General features: G+C 41.5%; 2 long non-coding RNA genes across 4 annotated transcripts in view; one reads left to right on the plus strand and one right to left on the minus strand.

Annotated features, from left to right (window-relative positions):
* LOC138896477 (uncharacterized) overlaps positions 1 to 26,683 on the plus strand; it is a 107,783-nt gene that overhangs the window by 14,712 nt on the left and 66,388 nt on the right. The gene's annotated exons all lie outside the window — the stretch shown is intronic.
* The window catches only part of LOC138896475 (uncharacterized), a 14,470-nt gene continuing 2,556 nt past the window's right edge, over positions 14,770 to 26,683 (minus strand). The window contains exons 2-3 of one of the 3 annotated variants that reach the window (XR_011409654.1): positions 16,621 to 16,757; positions 14,770 to 15,246 (exon numbers count right to left, since the gene is read on the minus strand). This is a non-coding gene — a long non-coding RNA (uncharacterized lncRNA). Of the gene's footprint in view, positions 15,247 to 15,564; positions 16,758 to 17,852; positions 17,902 to 26,683 lie in introns of those variants that run through there. The other 2 variants (XR_011409653.1, XR_011409652.1) reach the window with 2 other exon arrangements.

Here is a 26,683-nt window from a genome sequence, read left to right on the forward strand (position 1 = left end):
AAAGATCCAACCTGAAACCTAGCAATATGTACACCTACAGCTACACCGAGTTCCCCGGCAACGGTGCCAAAATTTGATCACGCCCAACTATACCTTATAAAAAGGACTAAGCGGTCGTTGTAAATATAATCCGGTTTACAAGTCCGGAGTCAAATCTCACAGAGAACTAAGGCTTAGCTGCAGTTGTTAAATATCGCTAAGAAACACAAGTCCAAACAATTTCCTAATTATAAAGATTATAATATTTATTTTTATCTAATTAACTAACAAATACTAGAAACCAGTAAAACTATCAATTAACAAGGATAAGGATTGGAGACAAGATTAAGGAGGTCTAGAGTTATGATTTCTCCAATTGTCGGAATCCTTCCCGCTACGTCTTCTATAATTTCGCCTAAGTATTCTCTGCCGATCATGAGCGCTTTGAGTGTCGTAATTCTCTCCCGAGTAACTATCATAATTTACTAGACATATTCTCCCGAATTACGCTAGCTGGCATTAAGTACGGCTCACTCGGATCGCATCAAGCTTTCGTTATCCCTAATCCTACCTCTAAACCCACCGTATTGATCCCTCATATACGTTAGGAGTGATGTTGTTCAACAACTACCTAAATATACACTCTCTCCCGAGTAATACACACTAAATAGGCACAGTCGATTCAGAACTCTTCAACCAACCACAATAATAACATAGTTGAACAAATAGAGAAAATACTACGGCAAATCTATATTAACGTAACAGGAAAATCATCATCCAATACGTTCCATCAAAACCCTAGATAACAAATTAGCTACTCATACTCATAGTAATAATATCCTAAATATTTTGCATAATTAAAGTACAGAGTAAAGATGAAAGGATGTAGAAATCGATAATTCTAACTCCCAACGGTTGATTCCATAAACTATTCTTGCCTCCGATTGCAAAACAATCCTCCAAAGTGGCATTTTTAGGTCTATTTATATATGTAGCAAATGACCTAAACATGTAGGCAAAGTCCTAGTCAAATCCGGAGATGAAATAAGTCTTCAAAACTCGGACTGTGCGCGCCCAGACCTGGCCTCGCGAGGCCTAACGCCTGGTAAACCTCGCCCCAGGCCTGGCGTCGCCAGGTATAAAGCCTGGTCAATCTCGCTTCTGCCTCGCCTCGACAGGTCTATCGCCCACTACATGCCTAGCGTCGCCAGGTATAAGGCCTGCTTTAGGCCTGGCTTCGCCAGGTATAACGCCTGGTGTAGGCCTAGCTTCGCCAGCTTCTCCTTTTCAACTGCTCCCGAGCACACTTTCGACTTTTAAGTATCCTTTTTTCTCTAATTTCATCTCCAATTCACCTACACATAAAATGGCCTTCAATACGAGCAAATAAAGTGTAATTTATCATTAAAGCGTATAAAATGCAAGGCGAATCGTGTGCTAAATCATGAATTATAGCCACACATCATTTACCCTGAAAAACGGATAACAATTGAATGTATATGTGGTTTTAAGGATATGTAAATTAATTCAATACAAATGATAAATGGCGATAGATTAAATAAGTAAAAGACGTAATAAATTGTCAAACCAATAAGGAGAGTGATCTCGGAGTGACTGCCTTCGATCCCGAGCTCACACTAATGAAGAACTGATGAATAGAAGTAAGAATTTTGGATAACAGAGAGAATATGAATATATTTCTTGATATGTGAATTACAATGTGTCTAATGAACAGTTAGTTTCCCCTTTATATAGTAGGGGAGTTTCACCCTAAGTACAATTCTAAAAAAGGATAAAAAAATCTTTCTTTATGCTAATCACTGATTCACTGCTGATACGGGCCGAAATTTACAGTGTGACATCCGGTTGGGCACTGATGTCACGGCTCTTTGTTAGTCGTGTTCGACCGCTTGGTAATGCTCTCTGAAGTTGAGGGACTTGAATCGGACCCGGGAGATGTGGCCCCGATGCTTTCGAGGGCGGATGTTATGCTCGATCCCCGATGTGAGAGATTTTTCGCCCAGACTCTGATTCCTTATGATCACGTTCCAGTCCCGTTTGTCTTACCGGGAAACCGAGATGTTCGACGGGCTCGATTTTTTACCCGTTTATAATAGCCAACATGTCTTAGTAGTCAAATGAGGTCACCGGAACGTAGAATCTAAGTTGACATTATAAAGAAATTTTTCATACTAGTGTACTTTAACCTATGATTGCAGAACGATTATAATTTTTGTTAGGTAAACGATTAATTTTTATCATGAGATTTATCGATAATTATCTTTTTTTAAGTTACCTGATTGTATTTATTTTTTTTTATACTACCGTTGCACAGAACTTTAACTTCCGAAATACATATACGGAAGACAACCAACATATGTAGGCAAACGCCTACCGTAATCTCTGGTGCTGAACTCTTGCTTCGTTAGCATCTCTTCAGTTAGTAGAAAGCAATAAGCATGAAAAGACATTTGATTCCCAAATAATATTGCTCCTTCCTTGGCAGTTTCAACCGACAAATTCTTGGCTTTCGTTATTAGTCTTATAATATGAAACAATTCATGCCCTTACTTAATTCACACTCAAATGGTACCTTCATTAAGTAGTTTAAGAGGACAATGTAATGATTATCCTTTTCAAAAGAAATACTCCCTACCTTCCATTTCATTTAGCTGTATTTTCGTATTAGTTTGTTTCAATAAAAATAAAATATTTATATATTTTTCTAATGAAAAACTTATATAGCTATGCACATATTATGACATATTTAAGGTTATAATTAAGTTTCAAAAGTATCACAATCACACAAATATTATTGCATGTTTGAGATCACGTACAAATATTAAAAAAAAAAATTCTATCTTAAATTTCGTGGTCAGTCAAACAAAATAGAGCGCAGAAAATATTAAAATTTTATCGATTTCTTTGATGCGAAGTGAGAGAAAATGAAGTAGTTAACTTTTATACACTTCGATTTTCTTTTGCCCTCATTAAAAATGAAGAAGAATTAACCTAAATAACAGCTCACTTAATTATATTAAAAATAGTATGTGAATGTATAATATGTATAATATATGTATAACCATGTGTAATCAGTGTATAATTTATATATATCCGCTAGAAAAAGTAAATAATAAAACTGGCTAATTATTTGTGTAAAAATCCAAAAAAAAAATAGAAAAAAGAAAGTGGTATTGCATGTGGAAATAAAGCTGATTTTAAATGCGTCCTAAATTACAGTTGTGGAACCAAATTAAGCTTACGTAGCAGGTTTAGCTCACAGCACATGTTCATGTTTCTCTTACTCCATTGAGACAGCACAACACCAATCAAAGCATCCTTTTGTTTTAGTAAAGTAGAAGCTACCAGAAAAAGCACTCTCGGACATATGAATGACTTTATCACGTTGCAAAAGTCTGAAAACGAAAGGGAGTACTGAAACTAGTGTAAATATGACAATAGCTTGCGTGAAAGTAGCCGTGGAACAACGGTAAAATTGTGTTTGTGTGACGTACTTATAGGTTAAGGGTTCGAGTCGTGAAATCAGCCACTGATACTTGTATCGGAATAGTAAACCCTTCTCCGAACTCTGCGTGAATGCATGATATTTCGCGGACTGCTTTTTTTCTTTTTTCTTTTTTAAAATGACAATAGCATATATGACTACCACATGGACCTGCTATACAGAAACTTTCACCAGATTTTCAGACCTTATTAGTTAAACGCAATTTTTGATAACAAACATCCTAATTTCTTGAAATGAAGTTCTCTTCCATTGTAGCTCAAAGTTAAGTGGCTTAACAAAAAGGAAATTTCTCATTCAGACAAAACTTTTCATGGACCAGATTGCATGATGCAAGCCAGATCCAAATTAGTTCAAAATTACAAGACACGTAAAATTACTTCAAGAAAGGGGAAAAGGCCACACAAAGTTATGAGATAACCAGAACAATACACAATTGTTTGACCCAAAATTTATTTTAACATTCAAATTTTTTAATAAAATAGAGTTAATCTTATCCAATATTAATATCCAAAAGATTGATTAACTGATTTTGTAGTAAGATGCCACAGGTAGCAATATTTGAGTAGCAATAAATAGCAACAATAATACAATATTCAATGACTCAAGAACAAAGAGAGTAGCATTAAATAATGCATGTGAGTCACCCAAAAAGGGTGAGATTCTTTGATATTCCTTCTGACAAAGATAGATGGTGATAAGCCTTTGAATATTCAGATCCTCCTCGGATCGTGGGAGAAAAGATAGATAAGATCTGAAGAAAATGTATATTTTGTATGTCAATGATAATGTAGGAATCTTCATAGAAGGTCAATATATTATGTTTTACAATGAGTGTCCAATCCCCTCTACAATTATCTCTCTTTCTATTTAAAAGGGCACATTGGCCACAAAAACTTTAATAGTACGGATGAGAGAAATATTCACTGGAATATTCTCTATAAGGTCTTATTTGTAAATCTAATCGTTACTGTTATGCTAAAGGGAGTACTCGTCCTCATCTTTATCCTCTGTTGAGTCAACTCGACCTCGCCTTTGTCCTCTGTTAGGTCACCTTGACCTCGCCTTCGTCTTCTATTGTAATCAAATCGATGACGCGTGACAGCCTTCGAAGACTTTCTCAATGTTGACTTGGCTCACATATAATTATGATAATTTTTAGCCCATACAGTTAGTCCGTCCGCTTGTTGAGGTCCTCCTCGTGGGTGAGTTCAATGAGCGGATAGAAGCGGTCGTGGTCGTCCTCATGGGCGAGTTCAATGAGCGGACAGCAGCAATCGTGGTCGTCATGACAAACAGGCGACGTGGCTTTTTGCGGATTGTATATTTCAAGCTCTTGATTTTCCTGGGTGACTTGCTGGAACCGTTTTGTCCACGAAAAGGAGTGATATCATGATGTCATCCGTTATGATGATGCATGTTCCCGAAGTGTCGCATTGATTTACATGCGGCTTTTGATTGGCTCTGTCATTTCGATTCTTATGTCAATTACGATGAGCCGTTTCGGGTTCGGCGCCTTCATATCTATAAATATGGATCGTTCCACCATTATTCAAATTTTACTTTCTTTGGAATCATCTTTTCTCTACATAAGCTCCTCTGTTATTCTTGAATCTTCTTTGCCTTCTGACCTTTAACTTTTTCTCATACTCTCATCTTCCATATCCCGGCTTCTTATAAATTTCATAGCTATGTCTAACCTTCCTTCTAACATTGATGAGGAGAACCATGCCATTACCTTGGCCGTTGTATTCCGTCTTCATGGGGAAGATAGTGTCGCCACCGCTGAGGATAAAGCTCTTCCTTAAAGGGAGGAGATCATCCCCCATTGCCCCGATGCTGGATTCAATTTTCAACGATCGCCGGATGTGATTAATGGAAAATTTCAATCGTCGAAGATGTCTAGGCGCTTGGCTGAGTTCAAATCCAAGTTTGTCCTTCCCAACCATGTAGAATTAATTCCCACTGGTTAGGACGAAGTGCACATTCACCGTCTTAGGTATTGTGCTCTCCATGCCTACCCATTTTCCATTGGTTACTCGTTCCCCCTCCTCCCGCTGGTGGAGGAGTTGTGCCGTTATTACGGTGTTTGCCCTGCTCTACCCGCCCCTATGTTTACAAGGTCATCAAAATGCTATCAAAGTTCGCCGAACTTACCGGGGTCGAGGTCAGGATGTGGCATTTGGTGCATCTGTTTGCGCCCAGCTTCTATAGAGGGACGATGTTGAACCTTCGACATCGTAGGGACAAGTGTTTGGTGGTGAAGATGGAAGATAAAGGTAGTCGGTAGTTCTGGCTCGACTACTTCTTGATCAAGATTGAGGTCTTTGTGGCTAATGTTGATGGTTTCCCTGATGCCTGGAACCATACACGTAAGTGTTCACGTTTTTAGCTTTTTCCCTTTCAAGTAATTTGTTCATTCCAAGTTGGTCGAGTAACCCTTCTTATCCTATAGCCACCAGTCGTTCTCCTCCTTTGGCGGCACGTCTGGCTGACTGGGTTAATCAGGTTCTCCCCTATACTGTGGGGATTCATGACTGGCCGAGCTTCTTTTAGAAGTTCAAACCGTCCCTCCCCTTGAGAGGTAACCTTCTTTTTCTGGTCTTTGTCATATTTGTATTGGCTTGTGCCGTTGTAAACTTTTACGCTTCTTCCTTATTTGGTTCAGTCAGGGGGCTACAAAAATGAATAGGGCTGCTACGCCTTTCGCCTTTCGCCTCTGCCCCCATTTTAACTGCTGCGTCTTTCGCCTCCACCCCCATCTCAGTTGCTGCGCCCGCTCCCTCCTTGTTTTCACTCATCGACGAAGAAGATGAAGTCTCTCCCTGTGATGGGGACCTAAGGCCCCGTAAAAGGAAGGTTGTGGATGTAGGAAGGGGAGTTCCCTCGGCCGTCGATTCAATAGAGGATGAATTCATGCTCCGGGAGACGGCGATGATACATATTAGAGATGATGTTGGGGCGACCTCTGAGGCCCCACAATTAGAAGAGGCTAATAAAGGCATGCCTTTGCGTCCCAAAGAAGAGAAGGTCGTGGAGAGGACGCTTGGTGTTAGCCCTATGCTTGTAATGCAAGAGGAGGCCTCATCTTCCAGTCCAGCAGCGGATGCTTCTCCGGCCGACGAGGATAAAGGAAAGGATGTTATTAACGAGGGCAAAAAGTCAGGTTCCGACATGGACCGTGACAATCTCAGGATAATTGATGAAGGGCTCACTCAGATCGAAGTGAGGATGGAGGGGGGCTCGAGGACCATCACAATTCTGATGGATCGTTATTTGTTGGTAAATACCGAGGAGGTGGTTTCCACTCTCGGTCCTCTTTGCTCCGAGGCCGAGAGCGTGACTCTCAAGAATTTGGCCGATAATACTTTGTCAAAGAACATTGTCGGCCTCGCTCTCAAGGTAAGTGTGGTTGTTGTTCATTCTTTTTCCTTCGTCTTAACCTGTTTCCAAATTTTAACTTTTTCCTTTCTTTGATTTCCAGACTGTTATTATGGAAATTCAGAGTGCATGGAAGGAGAAGAGACGGAAAGACATTTATGTGAAGTTGAAGGGTAAGTACGAGAAGTACCGTAGGAAGCACTGGGATGTTAGGAGGTGGCTTCGCAAGGGGGGCAACGTGCCGGCCTTGAGAGAAGAGCTGAAGAAGAAAAACGAGGAGTTGATGGCGGCCGTGGAGAGGCTCAACGTTCTCGAAGGGGATTTTAAGAGAAAAAAGGAGGAGCTCGAGCTCAGCAAGGGCATGGAAGCCCAATGCAACGACCTCCAGAATCAGGTGGATCAACTGCAAATTCATTTGGACGTGTGCCAGCTTCAAATGGACACTCTCCGGGGGGGGAGGTTGCTTAAAAGCAATAGATGTTCGAGCATAAGGAGTATTCCCAAGTAGATGCTCGGATGAAGGTTGAAATTCTCGATCTGGTGAAAAAGACTATCCATTTTGAGCGGGATAATGCTCTGTCAACGACCAGGGCTCAGGAGGACCGGCTTAAGGAGAGGATTGGAGAGTTGGATAAGGAGAACTTCGAGCTGCATGATCGAGTTGCTGCTCTTAAGGCCGAGAATGCCTAACTGCTTGCGCGGCCCTCTACGTCTAATGCCTCTGAGTATCCTAATATTCCTCGAGAGCAGTACGAGGAGTGGATCCACCCTGAAGCCCGACTAGACATGATCCGCAATTTGAATAAGGCGAGATCTATTTCTGCGATGGCCCTCGAGGATGATCGACTTAAAGCTCGTGAAGCCCCGGCTCGCCTGTGACTATGATCCTGCCATGCCTCAGCCTGATTTCGAGGAGGATGAGGATGAAGGTGTGGACAGCCTTGCGGATAGTGCTTGATATGATTTCTCTTACGGTCGAGGCGAGGATGGAGAGGATGTCAGAGGCCGGGGTGGTGATGGCCACTAGTTTTTGTTTAACTTTTTGTATATATTTTGTTGGCGTCTTCAAGCGCCCTTGTAAAGACTCCTTATCTAAATCTCAAAGTTTGTTCTTGTTTTATACGCACATTTCTTATCTCTATTTCTGTACTTGTTTTTTGCTTATGTACTTCCTTTCATTGTTGTTATCCTCTAAGTTGCGATAGCCGTGGTGTTGAGTGTCCGTGGACCGTATCGGCCTTTGTTCGAGTCAGTTGAATATAGTTTTAAGTTAAATCTTGGCCGAGGGCAGATATGTATTGTTCGAGATGGTCGAACATACCTTTAAGTGAGTCATGGCTGAGGGCTGATAGGTGTTGTTTGAGTTGGCCAAACGTACCTTTAAGTTTGTCGTGGCCGAGAATCGATAGGTATTGTTCGTGCTGGTCAAACATACCTTTAAGTTTGTCGTTTAGGCCATTTAAGAGTACCTTTGATTAGGTAGTGGTCGTGTACCAATAGGAATTGTTCGAGCTGGTCGGACTTTCCTTTTACTAGTTCATTACCGAGGGCCAATAGGTGTTGTTTGAGCTTGGTCGAATGTACCTTTCGTTGAGTCGGGGCCGAGGATGGATATGTGTTTTTCGAGCTTGGTCGAATGTACCTTTCGTTGAGTCAGGGCCGAGGACGGATATGTGTTGTTCGAGCTTGGTCAAATGTACTATTCAGGAGAACAGTATCGAGAAATGTGCATTCTATTATTTTGACGTTGTTTCTCTGATTACATCATTTTGCTCTTAGGCAATTTTTAGAGAAAATTACAAGTTTTGGGTGTTGTCTGGCGTTCCAATCCCAGTCCCAGTATATATAGTCCCTTCATTGTTCGATTTGGAGAACCTTGAGGAGTGGGGCAATGAAAAGTATGTCTACTCTCATATACTCCAACTCGAAGTATCCCACTTGTCGCCTCATTAAAAACCTCCTTGAGAAAACCATATTTGGACAATACTCAAGTGAGTGAAAAAAGAGTATGACTCGCAAGGCATTTCTTGATTTTTAGAAGTTGTACTTGAGATGGCTGATATTCCAGTTGTTTGGCAGGGGCTTCCCTTCCACAGTTTCCAATTGGAATGAACCCTTGTTTGCTTTGCCTATGGTTTTGTATGGTCCGTCCCAGTTAAGTCCCAACTTGCCTTCTCGTGGGTCTCTATTTACTTGGGTCTTGACTTTGAGCACGTTGTCCCCTATCTTGAGCAGTCGTACCTTTGCCTTTTTGTTGTAGTAGCGTTCCGCCTATTGTTTTTGTGCGACCATCCTTATGTATGCCATATCTCGTCGCTCCTCGACCTCGTCGAGGTCTTGTCTCATGTTCTCTTCGTTGTCAATATCGCTTTCATGGGAGTACCTCAGGATAGGTTCTCTGACTTCGATTGGTATTATAACCTCCGTCCCATCGACCAGTGAATAAGGTGTCTCTCTTGTGCTTGTCTTCAGAGTTGTCATGTACGCCCAGAGTACTTCTGGGAGTATTTCTGGCCACAGTCCTTTGGCGTCTTCAAGTTTTTTTTCATGATGTTTAAGATAGATTTGTTGGAGGATTCTGCTTGCCCATTGCCAGCCGGGTGATAAGGAGTTGAAAATATCCTTTAAACATGCCACTTTTCGAAGAACTCGGTGATTTTTATTCCCGTGAACTGGGGCCCGTTGTCACAACGTATCTCTTTGGGTATGCTGAATCGGCAGATAATGTTTTTCCATATGAAGTCGATTACTTCTTACTCACGAACTTGGGCGAATGAGCCTCCTTCCACCCACTTAAAGAAATAATCAGTTAAAACTAAAAGGAATTTTACATTACCTCATCCTGGTGGAAGCGGTCCCACGATATCCATTCCCCATTTAATAAAAGACCACGGAGAAGTGCGAAGTGGAGGTGCTCGCCGGCTTGGTGAATTGTCGGGGCGTATTTTTTACACTGCCCACATTTCTTCACAAATTCTAGAGCATCTTTATTCATGGTGGGCCAATAATACCCGGCCTGTATGAGGCACCTGACAAGTCCTCGGTCACCGGAGTGGCTTCCACAATGACTTTCGTGGACTTCCTTGAGGACGCATTGGATTTGGTTCGGGCCTAAGCATTTTTCCAAGGGGTCATCATACGTTCTCTTGTATAAGTCGTTGTGAAGGAAGTTGTACCTGGCAGCTTGCATTCTCAGCTTTTTGGCTTCCTTATTGTCGTTTAGGAGGGTGCCGTCCTGCAAATAGTTTACAAAACAATTGCACCAGTCCCAAGTTAAATTTATAGATTTTACCCCGATATGGTCCAATGCCGAGCTAAGGAGGTGAACTATACTCTTATCCCCAGGAGTTATACTTTTGGTGGCGGTGGCTAACTTCGCAAGGCCATCTGCTTCGACGTTCTGATTTCGTGGAATTTGGTCCAGCAGGCATTCGTCAAAATTGGATAGTAATCTGCGAATCTTGGTTTGATACTTCTACAACCTCTGCTCTTTGATTTGTAAAGTCCCAATAACTTGGTTGACTACGAGTTGAGAATCACAACAAAGCTTCAAGCACTTCTCCCCGTACTTGAGTGTTTTTTTCAATCCTGCAATTATGCCCTCATATTCGGCCTCATCGTTAGTCACATCTGGGCATCTTACAGATTGGCGAATTATCTCGCCGGTGGGAACCTCGAGCACGACTCTAAGTCTGGACCTGCATTCATTGGACGCGCCATCGTTGTGTAGGACCCAAAGGTCCTATTCTGAAAAGAAGCTTGAGTGGCTTCCTTTTTAGCCTCAGGCATTACTTTTGCGCTAAGTTCTGCGATGACGTCGGCGAGTACTTGCGACTTTATCACTGTGCGAGGCTGATAAGTGATGTCGTGCTCACTTAACTCGATGGCCCATTTGGCCAGCCTCCCCGAATGCTGGGATTTGTGTAATATGTTTTTTAAAAGAAAAATGGTGACAACTGAGATAGGGTAGCACTGAAAATAGGGCCTAAGCTTTCGTGAAGCTACGACCAGGGCCAAGGCCAGTTTCTCGAGGTGAGGGTACCTCGTCTCGGCGTCGACAAGTATTTTACTGATATAATAAATTGGAGACTGTGTACCTTTGTCTTATCTAACCAAGATCGCACTTACTGCTACTTCCGAGACGGCGAGGTAAACGAGGAGGCACTCTTCGGGCTAGGGATTTGAGAGCAAAGGTGGTGATGACAAGTACGCCTTCAGTTTTCGCAGTGCTTGTACGTACTCGGGTGTCCACTCGAGGTCGTTATCCTTTTTGAGTATGCTAAAAAACCTGTGACATCTATCGGACGACCGCGAGATGAATTTGGATAGCCTTAATTTGATCTAGGTTGACTTCAATCCCTCGATGTGATACCAAAAAGCCCAAAACTTTTCCCGAGGCTATGCCAAACACACATTTTTTAGAGTTTAATTTCATTCCGTACTTTCTTAGTATATCGAAAGCTTCCTTTAGGTGGTCGATCTGATCCTCTGCCTTCACGGACTTGAGCAACATGTCATCGATATACACCTCCATGGTTTTGCCGAGTTGATCTTTGAATATTTTTGTAACCAACCTTTGATAGGTAACCCCTGCGTTTTTCAACCCAAATGGCATGACCCTATAGTAATATGCTCCCCTGTGGATGATGAACGTAATTTTCTCTTAGTCTTCTTCCTCCATGAGTATTTGGTTGTAACCTGAGTAGGCATCCAAAAAACTTAACAGCTCGTGCCTTGCTGTTGTGTCGATAAGTCGGTCGATATGTGGCAGTAGGAATGAGTCTTTTGGGCATGCTTTGTTCAGATCTGTGAAGTTCACGCACATCCTCCATTTTTCGTTTTTCTTTTTGACCATCACTACATTGGCAATCCATTTGGGGTATTTCGACTCCCTGATAGAGCCGTTTGCTAATAACTTTCCTACTTCTTCGTGGACGGCCTCACTGATGGTGGGGTTGAAGTTTCGTCGTACCTGCCTTACCGGGGGTAGAAGGGTCGACGTTCAGCTTGTGTGTGGCAATTTCTTTGGGGATGCCTGGCATATCTACATGACTAAAGGCAAACAAATCTGTACCAGTTATTAAAAATTGATTAAATTTACCTGGTTCTCGTAGTTTACAGCAAATGTAGTCCTTTTTACTGAGGTTGCTATGATCTAGTTGGATGGGGTCGAGATCTTCTATGGTTGATTCAGCGGCTTCGACCATCTCGGGGTTCATTATGACTTTCTTGGCTTCGCCTTGTGGCGACCTCGACCCTGCTGATTGTTATGCTTCTTTTTCCTTATCTTTATTTTGTTGAGTTATCGTGTTGTCCATGGAGATTCAGTAGCACTCCCGGGATGTACGTTGTTCCCCTCGTATGCTGAATATTCCCCAAGGTGTTGGAAATTTGATCACTTGATATAAGCTGAAGGGGATGACTCTCATGGGATGTATCCATAGTCATCCTACGATGGCATTGTATGCGGTGTCCTGGTCCATGATATGGAATGTTGTTTCTTGAGTTACTCCACCGGCGAGAACGAGAGAAGGATTTCTCCCAATGTCTGTTCAACTATATTATTAAAACTGGTTAGTGTAATGCAATATGGCACTATCTTATCCTCGAGTCTCATCTGTGCGAGGACCCGGGGATGGATGATGCACGCTCCACTTCCGTCATCTACCATAATTCTCTTAACATTATTATCTAAAATTCGTAAAGTGTTGACAAGTGCATCGTTATGAGGAAAAGTCAAACCGTCGACATCTGATTCATCAAAGATGATACTTTTTTCAAGTCGTCATACTGTTCTTGGGCGATCGATCTTTTGAGCTTGTGGGTGGCGGTGAATTTCATGCCATTGATAGAGGCGTCGTCGCTATCACCGATAATCATGTTGATGGTACGAGTCGGTGAAGGCGGATTTGGTGAGCCTCGACGTTCTCGACCCCTTGCTAAGGTGTTCCTGCCTTTGTCACTAAGTAGTTCTTTGAGGTACCCTTGCTGTAGCAAGTTTGCCACCTCTAATACTAGGGCGATTCATTCTTCTATTTTGTGTCCATGTTCTTGGTGGAAATCACAGAGGGCATCATATTTTCTGGTGCTTGGGTCAGACCTCATCTTTGGTGGCCATTTTACCTTCGTCCCGAGCTTCTCAAAAGCATAGACCACCTCTGTAGGAGACACACAAAAGTTGTGAGTAGATAGTAAGGGGGAATACCTCGATCATTCCTGTGAGTGCCTGATCTTGGCCTAGATGGGCCGTCTTCATAGCAAAAAGAGGGGACGGGTGTCCTAACATAGGGCTGATGTCGTTCTCTGCCTGGCCTCGATATTGGATAGTCCCTCCTTGAGTTATCTCTGCGTTCTTTCCTGGGCTAGGAGTGTATCCAGGTGAGTCGTCGAGTTGGTTCATTAAGGTCGTCATCGTCTGCTCTGACCTCGGCACAGTAGGCATTATAGATTTCATCCCAAGTGGCGGCGGATACTTCATTAACCGACTCAGTAGCTTTCTGGTCGCCCTTGAATCCTTTCTGCTCAACCCATTCTGAAAGGCTACCACGGTCATCCCTTCGGAGACATTTGGTAAGGTCATTATCACCCTGTTGAATCGGGAAAAGAAGTCCCTCAGTCCCTCTTTTGGGGATTACTTAATAGAGAAGATGTCGTTTACTCTTCTTTCAGCTTTCTTGGCCCCGGTATGTGCCATCACGAACTTGTCGGCCATCTCTTTAAACGTTTATATGGAACGAGCTAGTAATTGTGAATACCATGTCAACGCCCCTCCGGTGAGAGTTTGGCCAAAGTTTTTCAGCAAGATGGAGGACACCTGCTCTTTGGTGAGGCTGTTTCCTTTCACATCGGTAACATAGTGAGTCATTTGATCGTCCCGTCATAGATTCTGAGATATGGGGGCATCTTGAAGGTCTTTGGTATGGTATGTGGAACCGCTTCCTTGTTGTACGACTGTTCCACAAACCTATCGGTGTCTTTTTTTGGTAATAATTTGGAAGCACGTGGTATTGTGTCTACCCATTCCTGGTGCTCTTTCATTTTGTCTTTGAGTGCCTTGTTCTCATTTTTCATTTCCTCCATTCTTTCCAGCACGGCGGCGAGGACGTTGTCACCTGCATTGTCAGTAATAGTTTGAGTTTTACCTAGAGTCATAGAGCCTGGTTGGTCGTCCTATTTGTTCCCGCGTTGTGCTGCATAGATTCTCGTGGTTTCTGTGATTGTGCATGGAGTTTTTTTTACTGAGCACGCTGACTAAAGTATCAGTTAATATGCTTCGAGGAGTTTTTCATAGCAGGTGGTGTCCCCTCTCCCGAGGACGTAGAGGCTCCTTTCCTATTTGGTTTTGTTGCGCTGAAGAAATGGGCATGCGACCTCTCTCATCTGGGAGAGGTCGTGGGCGTCACTTCCTCGTCTTGGGTGTCATAGCCTTTGTTGATGGCGTTCATGAGGTTAAGGGAAATATTATTTGTTGCCCTCGTTTCGTTTTCTTGGTTACCTGCCATGGAAGTTTTTGTATGTACAGAGAGGAGAGATAAACTTTGTTGTTTGTTATATTAACTAGTCACGTGAGTTATAAATATAATGGAAACTAAAAGATTGGCTGAGAAAATCTCCACAGACGGTGCCAAACTGTTTGATCCAAAATTTAGTTCTAGGTTTAAACAATCAGATTTTCTAACAAAATAGAGTGAATCGTAGCCAATATTAATATTCAAAAGATTGATTAACTGATTTTGTAGCAAGATGTAATGGGTACTATTTGAATAGCAATAAATAGCAACAATAATACAATATTCAATGACTCAAGAACAAAGAGGGTAACATTAAAACGCAGTAAATAATAATGAATGGTATTTATGTAAATAAATGCATGTGAGTCACCCGAAAAGGGTGAGATTCTTTGATATTCCTTCTGACAAAGATAGATGGTGATAAGCCTTTGAATATTCGGATCCCCTTCGGATCGTGGGAGAAAAGATAGATAAGATCTCAAGAAATGGTATATTTTGTATGTCAATGATAAAGTAGGAATCTTCAGAGAAGGTAAATATATTATTTTTTATAATGAGTGTCCAATCCCCTCTAAAATCATCTCTCTTTCTATTTATAAGGGCACATGGGCCATAAAAATTCTAATAGTATAGATGAGAGAAATATTCACTGGAATATTTTCTGTAAGGTCTTATTTGTAAAATTAGCTGTTACTATTATGCTAAGGGAGTACTCGTCCTCATCTTTATCCTCTGTTGAGTCAACTCGACATCGCCTTTGTCCTCTGTTAGGTCACCTCGACCTTTCCTTCGTCCTCTATTGAAATCACATCGATGACGCGTGGAAGCCTTCGAAGGCTTTCTCAATGTTAACTTGGCCCACATATAATTATGATATTCTTTAGCCCATACAAGAACACAAATGAATTTTTTTTCTGAATTTATAGGGATCATTACTTATTTCAGGTCAATATACAAATTTAGACAGAATAAGTCTAACAATTGTCATTATAAAATTTTTACCAATGTTACTGTGTTAGTATCGAGAAGCAAACGTGTTTGATCTACATGTGAAAAAGAGGAGTAACTACAATATGAAAGAAAAACCAAGAATGTCTTAGAAATTCTTAAGTCCATATAATAGTGATACATCTTTTCATACAAAGCCCAATAACCAGCTCAACTAAAATATTTATAAGCAAGTTTTATTGCTCATGCCCAAAAACAGAATCTGAAATGAATCCATATTTCAAGAAGGTAGAAGAGGAATTTTAAGGTTGAAGAGGAACTTTTGACGCACTTCTTATTAGATGGTCGAGCTTACTTAAAAAGTTTTTTTTTCCCCGGACAAATGCAATTAATTTATGTTGAAAGTATAGTTGACAGAGGAAGACTTCTTTTTGGTCTTAAAGTCTGCTGGATACCCAATCAGCTTGTAGCAAGTTTCTCTAGTGTGTTCCTTGAAATGGCAATAGTCACAGTACATGTTATTCTTCTTGTGCTTGTAAGCAGGTCCTGAACTAGAAGACCCTCCTTTTCTACTAAACATGGATGTGTTTCCAGGACTAGAAGTATTACATGTAGCCTACATTGTTACTAGACAATACAATGCTCTCGCTTACTTCAGACACATGTGTGGGAGGAGACAATGATCTCTTGCTTTCCTCAGAGAAGATCACGATATAAGCCTTATTAATGGATGGAATTGGTGACATCATCATTATCTGATTACTAGATTGAGCATACGATTCATTCAGCCCCATTAAGAACTACAGAAACCTTTAAGATTCAAAGTGCTCAACATACTTCTTAGACTCTTCATAGACACAACCAAGACAGGGCCTCAAGGCATCAAAATCTGCCTACAACTCCTTTAATTTCGAAAAATAGACTGAGATAGATGAGATTCTTTGAGTTAAAGTAGTTCTTTACCTGTGTAGATACAATATTCTAAATCCATTAACCTTATCAAAAATTTCCCTAAGATCTGTCCACACCTTCTGAGTACTTGTAGCATATACCATACCACTCAGTAATTCATTGCTAATAGAATTCATTATCCACAAAAGCACTATATCATTGCATTTCTCCCACAACCCATGCAGAGATGGATCAAATTTATATATCCTTAGAATATGTACCATCGACATATCCTAATTTTCTTTTTTCAAGAGACTAACTCGTATAGAACTCTCCACAAAGCATAATTCTCAGGTCCAGTAAGTTTGATTGAGATTAGTGAGCTACCTGGGGTATCGCAAGACTAAAGGAAAAGTGGATGATGCTGATCTTCATTCTCGATCGCCATTGATGATGCAATTTGATATCTCAACAAATCCCTAATTGAAGTAACCCTAATTGCTCAAAGACGAATCATTCGAAATCTGGTAAATCAAAAAGAATTGGGTGAATAGATAAACAGTTGAAGATGAATAACCAGATGAATATGCAAGAAGCTCAGATCAATCCACAAGATCTGATACCATGATAATTGCTGGAATGTAATCTTCAACAGACAAGAAGAGAGATGGGGAAGTTATGGAGAGCACATTTTCACTGATAAATGATCAATTTGAGATCTCAACAAATCCCTACTTGAGGTAACCCTAATTGGTCAAAGACGAATCATTCGAAATCTGGTGAATCAAAAATAATTGGGTGAAATAGACGAATAGTTAAAGACGAAAAACCAGATGAAGATGCAAAAATCTCGGATCAATCCGCAAGCTCTGATACTATGATAATTTCTGGAATGTAATCTTCAACAGACAAGAAGAGAGTTGAACAAGAGTGGTATTACGCCCACAAGAAATATTGATTCCGCATAATATTTTAATGATTAGAAACAAACAATTAAAGCAAAATATGCTCTTTGTAAGTGCCAGGTTTCTATACTTAAACACTACTAGAATCCAGCAACAATCATCAAAATTTACTACAATCAATCCAAATATGTTGTTTCACTCTTCCTAGAGAATCAAACATGTGAGATATCCAAAAGGAACAAGGTGGGCCTAAAATCACACAGAAAGAAGTTAGTTGTATTAGTACGCTTACATTTACGTATGATGTTTGCTTAGGATTTTTTTTTAATTTGTTTAGAAATTTGTATTACATTAGAAAATATGAAATTGTCTTTAAGTTAGTCGGGACCCCTAGTTATCTTTAAAAAGAACATATTATGGAGTATTGAGTATTGCAATAAAACATATCCAAATGAAAACAGAAAATATATATATATAGTCGGGACCCCTAGTTATCTTTAAAAAGAACATATTATGGAGTATTGAGTATTGCAATAAAACATGTCCAAATGAAAACAGAAAAAAATAATATATATATATATATATATATATATATATATATATATATATATATATATATATATATATATATATATTAATTGAGAATTCATATACCAACCATCAATTCATTTGGAATTATATATATATATATTAATTGAGAATTCATATACCAACCATCAATTCATTTGGAATTCCTGCATTGTAGTTGCTGCAAAAAGTATTCCTGCTGAAATTAAGAAAGTCGTGAGAAAAGTTCTCAACCGGAGTTGTTGTGTGTACTATTCATGCTGAAATTAGGTGTTCCGATGCACAATCGGATGCCATTAGGATTGAATTTAAACGTAATTTTATGAGTCAATGCTTATGAAACTGTCTTAGCTAGGGACCTCTGAAAAATCTGGCCCCGGCGGCTTAATTTTTGGTAAAACTAAACGGCCAAGTTTGAGAGATCAAACATGTCTCTAATTAATGTAATGTTGAAACCTTCTAATAATCTGGCGTTATCAATGTCATGCTCGTCTTGTATTCATTACTAAGGATTTAAGAAAATAATGAAGGACCAGTGAGTTTATTGAATATGGTTCCATATAAAAGTTTTAACTTTTATGAGGTTCTTAATTTGCTTAACTTTATTAGAATTAAGTGATATAGGTGAGGAAGCTAGTGAGTCTCATCTTCGCATTATAGGAGAAACCAACTTAATTAATGCATACGACTCCGTCAAGCATAGCTGCAAGAAAATTGTAATCAACCACAGAGGGATAACGCAATTGCAAATATACATGCATAAATCACAATAGTTGTTTACCCAAAAAAATAGATAGAGTTGAATTTATACGCAGTTCCGAGGATATGTGGCGTAACTTAACACAAAATATAAGGATTAATAAAAAAATAAATATAGATTGCAGAGAATGCGAAATAGATAAGGTTGTCATAAACAATGGATCTTAGGATTCAACAAATAGAATCAATGTAAGAAATCTGAAAGAACAATTCTTTACTGTAGGAGAATGTAGCACTTTTATTACAATGTAAGCCTAGAAAACTTGTCCTACAGAAATAGTAACTAAGCCTTTTTATAGTGGAGGGATTTGGCTCTAAGCATAATAAAATAAACATTCACTGGGAGACCCATGATAAGTCAGCTTTTTCATAATTTCTGCCAAGATTCTCTCTAGTGGGATTGCAACGGCTTTTATCTGCGAGCTCGATCTTGCTTGGAACCCTCGATTTTGGTTTGAGCTTGATTTCGGCTCGAACTCGTGATCTTGGTTCGAGCCCGATCTTGGCTCGAGCCCTCGAATTGATTCGATGTCAATGTTGGTTGGTCTTTGGATTATCAGCATGATAGATCTACTCTGCATCATTGTTCCATTTTTATTCGAGCTCGATAATGATATCGAACTCGACACGGATCGGCCTCCCCAGGTTCGAGGTTAGTTTGTTCCACCTTCGGGATCTTACTTTGATAAATCATCGTCCGAACTCGATCGGACGTGCTAAGGCCGAAATCTATTTCGACCGTATATAGATAGTTCTCTCGTTTCTCAGAAAGAATGTGACGAGAAATGATATGATTTTTTAACAGCTAGATCGGATTATATCCTGTCGTTTCCATCGGGCTCGACCATGACGTATCTGGTAGCTGTCCCGTCGGTTTAGCCTTTCAAGGCATTTAATGCATGTCAGGCGGTGGTCGGCCACTGTTGATACTGAACCGCCATCGTTTGAACCTATAAATAACCCTTTCTTTTATCTTTTACCATTTTTACATCTTCTATCTTCCAAATTTTCCAAGTTCTACTTCGTACTCTCCAACTTACCAGTAAATTTGTGATTTCTTTCCGCAAAAATCCCTCTTCAATTCTACCAAATCTTTGTCACTTTCTTCTACTCCTCACCTTTGAATTCGAAAATGGCGAAAACATTGCAAACCATTCCTCAGAAAGAGAAGGCTTCATCTTCACAGTGTGCCACCGATAAGACACCGGCAGAACCACGGCTTGAGGAGTGTGTTCCCGGGGCGTGTGTCCTTACTTCAGATTTTAAGGTCGATAAAGGTTCATCGGTCCCTGGCCGGTGTGAGTCGGTATCGAGGTACATGTGTTCGATAATCGAGAAGTACCTCGAACAGCTAAAGAAGGACTGCAATTGGGGTGAGAAAGAAATAATAATTCCTACGCCCGACGAAGATATCACTTCTTACGTGAAAAGGGTTTTTGAATGTGTATACTTACCCTTTCACTTTGGTTCCTCTCGATTCCGTTATTATTGACTTCTGTCGACAATACCAGGTAACCCTAGGCCAGGTCCATCCTTCTTTTTGGCGGATCGTTATCCTGATCCGATATTTTGTGAGCAAGATCGAGGGGATGTCGTTCACCCTCGATCATCTTATCCGATTGTATCGTCCTTGACTTTTTCGAGGAGAGTTAATAAAACTCAAGCGTCAGGCTACCAAGGCTCTGTTCTCGAGTATTGACAAGGACATGGACCGGGGTTGGATGGGCAAGTTCGTTCGAATAAAGACTTCGGACCTGATTCCGACTGAAAAGATGCCCTTTCCCGAGGAGTGGAATATGAAACGTGAGTGTGATTTTGCTGTTACTTCTATTTTCTTCTTTTATTTATTCTCTCATCAACTTTTTTTTTAAAATTTTGTAGCGGTTCCCTGGATGCCCAGAGCAATTCCCGATCTCAAGAACTGGGTACGAGCCCTTTTTTTGACCTCCACATATGTCGAGCGCTCATGGCATGATTTGTCAAAGGGTCGGTGGGAGGCCAAAAATCACGGTAAGCTCATTTCTCATACTCTTTGATGATTCGAACGAGGTGGTTTTCAAAATATTTTATTAAGGTTTTCCATATGCAGGTTTGGGTAAAGACGCGGCTTTAAGGCCCTTGTCCAATGGGGAGGAAATTTCGGCCTCTGTCCCAAAGCCGGTGAAGGAAAATAAAAGAAAAAGAGCCACGGTTCCCGAAGATCCAAAACTGAAAAAGAGGACGGCTCATAAGCCGAACAAGAATGTCATCCCTTTGACTGTGGAATCCATTCTGCATCTAAGGGATGAAGATGAAGAAGAAGAAGAAGAAGAAGAAGAAGAAGAAGAAGAAGAAGAAGAGAATGATGAGTCTGCGCTGGCGGCCCGAACGAAAAGAACCACTGATGCCTCATCGCCGGCTGGATCGATGATGCTCCATGAGGCTCTGCCTCGAACTGAAGATATACCGGTGAAAGATTCGGGTAGAGTCCCCGAACTATCGAATATCGAAGACACATCTCATCAGAGTCAACCGGCAGGGGATATGACCGAAGAGGCACTCGAACCCCTTCGAACTAAGGAGAATGCTCCAGGAGATTCATTTGGGGCAACAGCAATCGAGGATTCGCCTACCTTTCCCGCTTTTTTCACAGGGGTGATTCGGGAAGCTCAAGCTCTGGGAGCCCTCGATATAGACAGGCCTCACGATGAAGAAGATCCTTTTCGTGACCTGTTTACCGGTATTGAGGACGTTTCCGGTGCTGGTGATGAATCGGATCTTTTTCACGAATTGCGGCAGGCTTTGAATCAGGTGAGTTTTTAAAATTATTTTGTCGGTACTATCTTTATGTTCATTTTTCGTTAACTCCACTTCTTGTTTCTTTGTAGGCAGCGGCAGTTCATCGAGAAAAATGTTCTCGATCCTAGAATGAGCTGCATCGATACGCGGCCGACCTAAAATGGGCTATTGACGAGAGGAACTCCCTTAGACTTTCCCTAGGGCAGAGAGAAGAGGAAATAAAAGACCTCCGAGCTGAGCTGGCCAAGGCTTATCGAGATCAAACTGATTTGTCTAAGCAGGTAATGATGCTTTTGAAAGCCTATGGGCTTGATACCGGAACGATAGCTAACATTTCGGTCTCACAGCTGCAGCAAAAAATCGAGATGATCGGGAAGCTTCATGAGGATGTTGACGTGATAAGAACGGAGTCTTTGCGGTGGAAAGAAGGTATAGACCGCTTTGCTGCAAAAAAAGAGACTACTCGAGCCCAGTTATCATCGTCTGAAACCCAACTTCAGAAAATGAAGGAAAAGGCCTGGTTCAAGCCAGAAGAATTGAGGAGCTTGAGGCTCGGTTGGCCTCTGTACTTACCAAGGCCGAATCCGATGCCGAAAAGACAAAGGCTGATGCGGATGCGCTCGTGGCCGTCTATCGGGCCGATGCTAAAGCTGCCCAAGTCCAGGCAAGAGAGGCAGCCGAGTCCGCCGATATTCTAGCGCATTGGGTCGCCGAACATGCTAAGTGCCGGTCCAGAAGGGAAACTCTCGAGGAGATCCATGCTCGCGGCTTCGATCTTGCTGAAGAGATAAAAAGGGCCAAAGAACTCGAAGCCGATGCCGAAGCTCTTGTTTCTGATGGCGATGACGATGACGATGGGAGCAAGAGCGGATCCGAAAAAGGGGGGAGCCTGATAAAGAAGAGACCGCTCCTGACCGAGAAGTTTAGTTCTTAGTTTTTACGTTGTAATCACCCATGCAGATAAATTTGTATATAGATATATCCCTCTTTTTGCCGACTTGCTTCTGTTTTTGTTTCCTGTCTTGTGAGGACTTTATTCATAATGATTTAAACAACTTAATCAAATTTGGACTTCGTAGCCTCTGTAACCGAGCAAGCGCTTACTCAAACTTGGAGCGATGTAGCCCTTAGGCTTATTAGTTGTCAATGGTTCGATCTTGAAGAAATATATCCCGTAGGCATAATGGTCGAGTGAGTATTTGCTTGAACTCGAAATAAAAGTAGCCCGTAGGCTTAATCAAATGAATGATTCGAACTCGAAGTAATGTAGCCCAAAGGCGTAATGGTCGAGTGAATATTTGCTCGAACTCGAAATAAAAGTAGCCCGTAGGATTAATCGAATGAATGATTCGAACTAGAAATAATGTAGCCCGTAGGCATAATGGTCGAGTGAGTGTTTGCTCGAACTCGAAATAAAAATAGTCGGTAGGTTTAATCGAATGAGCGATTCGAACTCGAAGTAGTGTAGCCCGTAGGCGTAATGGTCGAGTGAGTGTTAGCTCAAACTCGAAATAAAAGTAGCCCGTAGGCTTAATGGTCGAGTGAGTATTTGCTCGAACTCGAAATAAAAATAGCCCGTAGGCTTAGTCGAGTGAATGATTCAAACTCGAAGTAGTGTAGTCCGTAGGCATAATGGTCGAGTGAGTATTTGCTCGAACCCAAAATAAAAGTAGCCTGTAGGCTTGATGGTATAGTGAGTGTTTGCTCGAACTCAAAATAAAAATAGCCCGTAGACTTAGTCGAGTGAATGATTCAAACTCGAAGTAGTATAGCCCGTAGGCGTAATGGTCGAGTGAGTGTTTGCTCGAACTCGAAATAAAAGTAGCCCGTAGGCTTAGTGGACGAGTTTATCTTAATTCTGATTGCATAATAACTCTCAAAAGAGAGGAATTTTCCTTAGATATAAGAAGCCGATAAAGAAGAGAACTTTCTTCGCACATTATTACACGCCTGGGTTCGGGCCAATCTATATGAGCATGGTTCGCTTCTACCATTTGGCTCTTACAATTTTTCCTATTGGAACCCTGTTGTTGTGAAATAACTTTCTTGCGAGGCCTCGGATATTGTTGTAAATGTTGCACGATCAATGGTTGCCTCATTAAAAACCTTGCCGAAAAACCCATTTGGGATAAAATCGGTCTAAGGGAAAAAGAGTGCAACGCGTGCTTTCAAGAGAGAGCCATCTTAGCCTTTGTTCGGACTTCTGCATGGGTCATTTTTGAGATATAAACGAATATGGAAAGGTTGTACCTTAGCAATAGTACCATTTTAGATGTGATACATTCCAGCTGCTTGATAGCTGTTTGCCGTTTATAATGCCGAGCCAGTACGATCCTTTTTCGATGTTCTCGAGCAACTGATATGGTCCTTCCCAATTCGGTCCTAGTTTTCCTTTGTTCGGATTTCGGGTATTTATGGTAATTTTTCTTAACACTAAGTCCCCAGGCTTGAAATGGCGGAGCTTGGTTCTTCGGTTATAATATCTTTCGATTCGCTGCTTTTGGGCGGCCAATTGGACGAGAGCAGCTTCTCTTCTTTCGTCCGATAGCTCGAGGCTGGTATTCATGGCCTCGTTATTTGATTCTTAAATCGCGAATCGAAATCTGGCACTGGGTTCACCAACTTCAACTGGTATCAATGCTTCGGACCCATATACTAAGGAGAACGGGGTCGCCCCCGTACTGGATTTTGACGTCGTCCGATATGCCCAAAGGACTTCGGGCAGGATTTCTCTCCATTTCCCTTTAGCGTCGTTCAACCTCTTCTTTAAGTTTTGAATGACAGTTTTGTTTGTTGATTCGGCCTGTCCATTCCCACTGGGGTGGTATGGCGTCGATAGTATCCTTCTTATCTTGTGCTCTTCGAGGAATCTTGTTACTTTGCTGCCAACGAATTATTTTCCATTGTCACACACTATTTCGGCGGGTATCCCGAATCGACTTATGATATGATCCCAAATAAAGTCTATAACTTCTTTTTCTCTTATTTTTTCGAACGCCTGTGCTTTAACCCATTTAGAAAAATAGTCAGTCATAAATAAAATGAATTTGGCTTTAACTGGGGTTTGATGGCAGAGGGCCGATGATATCCATTCCCCACTTCATGAACGGCCATAGGGATAGGGCTGAGTGGAGTCGCTCTCCGGGTTGGTAGATCATCGGTGCAAATCTTTAACATTTGTCACATTTATGAACAAATTCCTTCGCATCTTTGCCCATATCGATCCAACAATACCCTGCTCTGATTATTTTTTGAACTAATGTATCGGCTCCAAAGTGATTCACGCAAGTACCCTCGTGCACTTCTCGCAGGATGTATTCGATATCTCCCGGACCCAAGTATACTGCCAACGGTCCATCAAACGTTCTTCGGTACAGAGTTCCGTCCGAAGCCAATGTGAATCGAGCAGCTTTAGTCCGTAGGGTTCTGGAATCTTTAGGGTCCAATGGGAGTTTTTCGCTCTTCAAGTATTCAATATACTTGTTTCTCCAATCCCAGGTTAAGCTTGTAGAATTTATTTCGGCGTGACCTTCTTCGATTACCGATCTCGAAAGTTGAACAACATTCCCCGAGCCCGAGTCATCTACCTCGACCGACGACCCCAAATTCGCAAGCGCATCGGCCTCATTATTCTGTTCCCTTGGTACATGCCGTAAAGTCCATTGTTTGAAATGGTGCAAAGTGACAAGCAGTTTATCTAAATACCTTTGTATTCTTCCTTCTTGAACTTCGAAGGTTTTGTTTACTTGACTCACCATCAACAAGGAGTCGCAATTGGCTTCAATGACTTCTGCTCCCAAGTTTCTAGCTAGCTCGAGACCTGCAATTATGGCTTTATACTCGGCCTCATTGTTAGTCAACCTGATAGTTTTAATAGATTGCCTAATAGTGCTACCCGTGGGTGGTTTCAAAACTATGCCCAGCCCGGACCCTTTTACGTTCGAAGCTCCGTCCGTAAAAAAAATCCATACCCCCGATGATGTACCTGATTTGAACAGTTCTTTTTCGACTTCGAGTACGAGGGTTGGCGTGAAATCGGCCACGAAGTCTGCTAAAATTTGAGACTTGATAGCCGTGCAGGGTTGATATTTGATATCGTACCCACTCAGTTCGACGGCCCATTTGGCCAATCGGCCTGATAACTCGGGTTTGTGCAAAATATTACGAAGCAGGTAAGTGGTTAATACACATATGGGATAACATTGAAAGTACGGCCTTAACTTTCTTGAGGCGCTTATCAGTGCAAGTGCCAATTTTTCTAGGAGCGGATATCTAGTTTTCGTTTCTCCTAAGGTTCAACTCGTATAATAAGCGGGGAATTGCGTACTTTGCTCTTCTCGAACTAGGACACCGCTTACGGTGACTTCCAATACTGCCAAGTACAAACAAAGTTTCTCGTCTGTTTTTGGAGTGTGAAGTAGTGGTGGGCTTGATAGATATCGCTTTAGTTCCTCTAATGCTTGTTGACACTCAGGGGTCCAAGCAAAACCGTTCTTCTTTTTGAGTAGAGAGAAAAATTTGTGACTTCGGTCAGATGATCTTGAGATGAACTGGCTTAAGGCTGCAATCCGACCCGTTAGCCTTTGTACGGCCTTCACGCTGTCCACAACGACGATGACTTCGATGACCTTGATTTTATCGGGGTTAATCTCTATTCCCCTATGTGACACCATGAAGCCGAGGAACTTTCCCGAACCGACCCCGAAAGCACATTTCTTGAGGTTGAGCTTCATGTTGTATTTCCTTAAAATCTCGAACGTTTCCTACAAATGAGTCAAATGATCCTCTGCGCGCAGGGACTTAACTAACATGTCATCAATATAAACTTCCATTGATTTTCCTATTTGTTCTTCGAACATTTTATTTACTAGGCATTGGTAAGTAGACCCTGCATTTTTTAGCCCGAAGGGCATCACATTATAACAATACATTCCATATTTGGTGACAAATGAAGTCTTTTCCTGGTCCTCCGGGTTCATCTGGATTTGATTATACCCGGAATAGGCATCGAGAAAAGTGAGGATCTTGTGGCCAGCCGTGGCATCGATCATGCGATCGATGTTGGGCAGCGGAAAGGAATCTTTGGGGCATGCTTTATTCAAATCCTTATAGTCCACACACATTCTAAGTTTGTTCCCTTTTTTAGGGACTACAATTACGTTGGCTAGCCATTCGGGATATTTCACCTCCCGAATGGACCCTACTTTGAGAAGCTTGGTTACCTCGCCCTTTATGAATGCGTGCTTTCTCTCGGACTGGGTCTTCTCTTTTGCTTCACCAGTCTGAACCTGGGGTCCAAACTTAGCCGATGCGTCGTTATATCTGGCGGGATCCCTGTTATATCTAAATGGGACCAGGAAAAACAATCGATGTTATCGATAAGTGTCACACCTCCTTTTTCCCGGGGGGATGGTGCTAAAGGAGTTTTTCCAATTTAAGTG

This window comes from Nicotiana tomentosiformis, chromosome 7 (assembly GCF_000390325.3).
Source record: "Nicotiana tomentosiformis chromosome 7, ASM39032v3, whole genome shotgun sequence".
NCBI lineage: Eukaryota > Viridiplantae > Streptophyta > Magnoliopsida > Solanales > Solanaceae > Nicotiana > Nicotiana tomentosiformis.